This window comes from Dermacentor variabilis, chromosome 4 (assembly GCF_050947875.1).
Source record: "Dermacentor variabilis isolate Ectoservices chromosome 4, ASM5094787v1, whole genome shotgun sequence".
Classification (NCBI taxonomy): domain Eukaryota; kingdom Metazoa; phylum Arthropoda; class Arachnida; order Ixodida; family Ixodidae; genus Dermacentor; species Dermacentor variabilis.
In genome coordinates, this window is record NC_134571.1 from 78,673,870 (window position 1) to 78,679,869 (window position 6,000).

At 45.9% G+C, this 6,000-nt stretch overlaps 1 pseudogene; it reads left to right on the top strand.

Annotated features, from left to right (window-relative positions):
• Positions 1-5,271: 5,271 nt before the first annotated feature.
• Positions 5,272-5,447, top strand: LOC142580598 (U2 spliceosomal RNA; annotated as a pseudogene).
• The last annotated feature ends 553 nt before the right edge of the window (positions 5,448-6,000 follow it).

Sequence of the window (6,000 nt, forward strand, 5' to 3'; positions counted from 1 at the left end):
TCTATATGGACCAGTGCACAGTATGGTGTGGTGCCGTGTGGTGCGGTGCAGTGTGCCGTTGCCAACGTGCACTACACCCACTTAAAGATTGTGGCTCGTATCATCTCCAACCAATCTGCTTGGCCAGTTGCCATTTCATGCTTACGTGTACTCTCGATTGCGGGAGAGCTAGCAATTTTCCTTTCCACTTTTTGAGTGGTTCCAGTAGTTCCTCGCCATTTCCCTCCATCTATTTGTTCCGCGCGTGCTTTTAAAAGGCAGAAAAATTACAGCACCGATTTCCAGGGCCCCACGTACTGTGCATGTCTGCCCACAATTCCGCAATCTAAGCTCCACAAGCCCCCGCGGCTTTCGGCACGAAATCCGGGACAAGGAGAGAGGACGCGCGCGCCCGCAGTTCGCGTCGTTCTCATCGTCTCGTCCCCCCTCCCCGCATTGCAGGCGAGCTCTGGGCGGCAGAGCCGGGACCGGAGCTGCCGGGCGATTCATTCACGACGATTTCTGCTTCCTCGGTTCCGCTCCCTGGCCCGCTCGGTCGGTCTTTCGTCCCATCTCGTCCGATTGCACGGCTCAGTCCTAGCAAGAAAGAGGAGCCGCAGCTCGTCATCGGGATCGCCGAGACCGAGCGCTATGCGACTCGACGGAGCGTGATGCGGGCCTGCGGAAACGGCGGCGATACCGAAAGCAAACAGCGGCCGAGCATGGCGATCTCCGCGCTCGCCACGCGAAGGAGAAGGCCGGCAGCGCCCCATGGCGTAGAAGGGGAAAGGAGCTGATGCGAAAAATAGTGAAAGGAGGATTGGGGCAGCGGGAGGATAACGAAGGTTTCAAGGGAACACTGATCTGCGGGACGCGAGCGAGAATCTTTCGTGTATTATACGCCCACCACGACTGTTGTCTTTCGTCTTGTTCCCTTTTATTATTAAGGTTATATCAGCTCCCTCTTTTGCTGCTGGTGCTATTGGTCGACGTTTATTTCTCTGCCGCTTCCGGGAAACGTTCACGCGTGCTTTCTTCTTTTTTTTCTCTCTCTCTCTTCCTTAATTATTTTTGTTTTCGCGAGAGCGACGTGACGACTTGCCGCGGATCGCGCTATGTAAGAAAGGAAACGAGAAATAAGCCACGTGTTTTCGCCAACATCGGAAGCGGCGAAAGAAACGGAGAAGCGCCTCACGCGGCCGCCTGTATACGACGGGCTGCTCAAACACTGTACACGTCTGGAAGGAACAAATAGGCTTCCTTTACTTTACAAAACACAGTAGAGAGTGAGCGAGAGAGTGAGCGAGAGAGAGAGAGAGAAATGATGCATCGGGAAGGGTTAAGGGGGATGAAGAGAGAAAGAGAGTCGAAGAGGGAAGTAGAGAGAAAGAGAAACGAGCATACAAAACACTGTATCTGATGCCTCTGTTTGTCACCATCTTCGCATGATGGTGCACAAAATCATAAACGAAATGTCGAGACGCCGTCCCCAAAGTTTTGCGCATATAATTAATGAGGTACGAGTTGTTGCGTCCGCACGTTGCGACTTGACCGTGAAACCACTCCGAGCACATACCCGAATAGAAAATATCAACGCACGTCTCAGTCGTCATCGTCGTCGTCGTCGTCGTCGTCGTCGTCGTCGTTGTTGTTGTTGTTGTTGTTGTTGTTGTTGTTGTTGTTGTAAAGGTGTGGGTTACGTTATAGCTTGCTATAACAAAATCCCAAGCTGATAAAAACGTTGCAGCACAATAGCGGTGCGCAAGAGCCCCATCACGTTTTCTTTTTCTGTATTTCGCGGGCTTTCTTTAGTACGCGGAAAAAAGAACTACGTGAGACATATGGCGTAGGAAACAACTTATTAGGAAATTTCTGAACGCGCCCTACAGCGTGGCGTATCAGACCTGCGGTCTTAAATAATTGACGTAATTAGTTAACGTAAGTAGCGTAGTTAAATGTAAATAAATAGTTAGTTATGGCGAACATAAGAAAATGCCGGAGTTACTCTAGGCTATTGCTAACATTAAGCGCTCGGTTTAATTCGCGTCCGAAGTGCCTTTCATTTTAGAGTCTTGGCTCAAGTTAAGTGTAACAACCTGTAGAGTATAGACATATATAAGTTACGTTTTCGTTGATTGCGTTGTCGTTACTGCATTGTTGTACCTTCCCTCTTCTTGAGCTCGTCATGAAACTTTTTCTTGTTTCTTGTGGTCAATTGCCAAGCACGGGATGAAATATTTCCTCTGGAAGTTGACAGGTAATAAAGCTTATCCTAGTATTCCATAATTCTCCTTCACTCAACTCTCGATCGTCCTCGATTCGAACTAGTAAATGGCAGTGTCGCCCCTCGACAGAAGTGGTCATTGCTTTTCATTGATGCCCCACGGCAATTCTTCAGAAGCGTAGCGTCTTCTTCGGCCGACGGACGGCGCTGTGCTCAACTAATTCGAGCAAAGGAAGATTGGCGAGTCGAAGGCTGTTGTAGAATACGCGGGTCACAAGCCTGTTACTTTGACAAGCTGTGTAACGCTCATCCTACGTACCAGGAGCCCGTCTTGTTTACCGTTTCTGCAGTCGCGAAATATATTTTTCCAGCAAATACAGCACTAAATCTGCTAATGTAGAAAATGGAGTTTAGGTTTGCAGCAGTTTAGTGCTCTCGTGGCAAAATGAAAGAAGTAATACGAAATCGGCACTGAGGAGCAGATGCAAGGCTGTTGCAATGTGAGCTTGATTATTCTCTCTCTCTCTCTCTTTCTTCTTCTTCTCTTTTTTTGTGTGCGTGGTTGGAGGTTAACTAGTGGGGAAGGGCGGAGGGGTTGCCTTTCTCGAAAACGTCTCTTTACCTAAGCGACGATCGTATAGACAGCCACTTTCACTTGCAGCAGTGATGACTGTATAATTGTGTACAGTAGAAGAGAGTTCAATGAAATTCCTTCTGGGCAAGCAGAACTATTCTTAGGAATAAAGCAGTTCTCTGAACATAGCCCAAACAAAATGGCTTTTTGAGGTCTGTGCGGGTTCGTTGCTCACACGGGAAAGGCGACAAACTGACAGATGCCCTCGTGAAGCATGTCAGACTGGGACAGTGCCCGTATTGTAGCCACAGCGATGAGCCTGATAACAAAGCTCAATACTGAATCTTAAATCAGTCAAATCGCAAGAGATGCAGAGAATGGATCTTCTGGCACACTAAGTGGCGTGTACTCCTAAACCTTGCGTCGTAGTCCTTCTTATACGCCCTCTTTTCCCAGAGCTTGCGCGGGAATAACGCACATGTTTCTTGCGTAGTGGGCATCATAGACGGCATCCATCTTGAAAACACTTCGAGTGCTGAAAAATGGCTTGCAGGAAAAGGAGGGTGGGGCAGGATGTGTTCGCTTATTGGTATTTAGGTTGCCAAACATTATGGTGAACGAAACCAAGTCAGACCTTCATGCCAGCCTTCTTAGAAAAAACAAACTATTCAGTTGCGTAGGCCCAGTGACAATAACTGCGTCTAAGAGGAAGCTTTAGGTCGGCGCCAACCCTGGCATCCCCAGTCAAGTATATGTAAAACGCAGAAATGCTTTTTTGAGACAACCACCTGAAACACTGGCATAAAATTTCTTCCACTTGAGGGGAAAAAATTTAATTCCATCAACTTAGGATGCGGTATTTTGATTTTGGATTTCAATTTTTTTACAAAGCTTGCCAAAATTGGCAAGCTTAAAAAGAAAAAGGAGCACGAAGTTTACAAATCCATAACTATGCGCCAAAAACAGGCATTGCAACTCTGAAAACTGGATCTGCTAGAGAATCTCAAGGGGACAAATGTGATATGTAAATTTATACAGCTTGAGTGAAATGCCGTAAACTCTTAGTTGTGCGAATGTCGGTTTAATTGAATATTTCAGAATAACAAACTTTTAGAAAATTTCCAGTGGTTTTCATATGTATCTTCTGCAAAACTCTTTCAGCTAAACGCATTTTTGAATAGCGAATATTTCAGTTGAACGAACTTCATCATTGGACCTGGGCTCATTTTTTAAAATCAGTTCAACAAAGTTTTGTGCTCTGCCGCGCTGGCTTAGCCGATGCTTTCCGCCCCTAAATCGCCGCTGCAGCGGCGATTTAGGGGCGGAAACACCACACTAACACCACACTAACACCGGCTACGATTAGAAAACTGCTGGCATAAATCCTGCCTTTCTCCCCTGTGTGGTGAAGGTGATAAAGAGAAACAACGCAATTATGTGATCGACCCCGGGATGTGGACGAAGGTCTGTCACCAGCTGGATGCTGACAGCAACACTTGGTTTGAAGACTATGTGCAGCGTGACAGTGAGCTCGTTACCTGTGCTGAACTATCAGATCTGGAAACTGTTTCCAGTGTTCGTCCCAGAGAAGAAGAGTGCGACGAGGCGAATGCAATGGCGGAGGCAGATTCGAATCGTGTAATTCTAGCCGAGGCTTTAGGATGCCTTGGAAATTGGTGCACAAAAGCAGACTGTCTGGACAGATTTGTTGCTTCCGGTGCTTTAAGGACACCAGTGCAAATGAAAATTAGATTTTCTCTTTTCAAAATGAGATAAGCAGCAACGTAACTGTTACGCTCTTCGTATATATTGAGTTACATAACTCCCTAAATTGAATTTCACACTTTTGACACGATGTCTGCTGTGCCCTGTGCTGTTCCATATTCTAATGAATATTCAATTTTGGGAACTTTCATTTAAGTAAACTATTTTCTTGGGTCCCTTGCAGTTCACGCAAGTAAGAATTCATTGTAGTTGGAATGTTTACAAAGGTTTTGAAAAATTCCTACTCATAAATCAGTGATATGTTTGAGAGTGGTGTACTTCACGTCATTTTTATTCGCTTTAAGTTGTGTTATTAGCTGCAGCTTACAAAACTGAGGTGTTCTTTTCCATTGCTGGGCTGCAGAGCTACAAGCTTAAAAGTTAGCTTTCTTGAAAATTTCGATATTGCAGAACCTTTTTGTAAAAATATTGGTAGCGTAATTAAAAAAAAAAAAAACTATGGACGATTCCCCTTTGTGAAGGTGGATAACCTGCAGTGGAGCTGTTTAGCATACGACGCAGAGGTGACACAGAATTTTGAGCATAAGTACGAACTCATTTACCGTGATCTTTATATACGTTGACGTGGACAACGCGACCGCCGCTCCAACGAGCTGGAGTAAACTAGACACGCGTGACGTTTCGACGGAAGCGCCACCACGGGAGAGCGGAAGAAATGGAAAGGAGACACGAAAGCGCTTGGAACGCCCACAAAGAGAGGGCGGCGTGAATGTAGACATGGCCGGCGCTGGTCTGTTCTTATCAGCTTAATAACTGATACGGTTTGTATTTGGACCTAGGATATTAAACTTATTTTTGAAAATCGGCGGAGTGGTTAAACGCCTGCTTGACCTCCACCACGGGTCGACCTGGTATTGCACTATCTTCGGGATCGGCCGACGGTATTTGGTCTAGGGACATCGATCCGCTGGAAACTAGCCATATAGTTCTTAAACTTGCTTCCGCAGTGACTACATTATGACTTTTTTTTAATTTCTTTTAAATGAAACAAACCTGGCAAAATTTGGTAGAGTGTTTGTCAAGAAAGAACGATTTTTCTGCTTTCGTGAATTTAGAGAGGATCCCATGAGCTAAAGCTTTCTCTTTAAAAGTGTGCTTTTTAATAAGAACCGCTGATAAACCTCACTGCCTCATTATTACCTCACTGCTCAACACATCGCAGGTGCTGTCGTAGTTTTCGCAGCAATACATGTGACATAAAGGGGATAAGGGGGGGGGGGGGGGGAGGAGGTACGAGGAGGAGTTTGTTTACACTTTCGATTGGCCTTTTTCCCGCGTTCTTCTAGAAACTTGGCCATACCACTTTCACTTTCAATCTTCCCCCTCAAGTTTGTATGCTTTACTCTTATACTTCGTCGGTCTCGAAAACTTGGCCAAACACCGAGTGTGTATAGAGGGCGTTCTGGCCACACACACGCACAAAAATAAACAAGAAAGT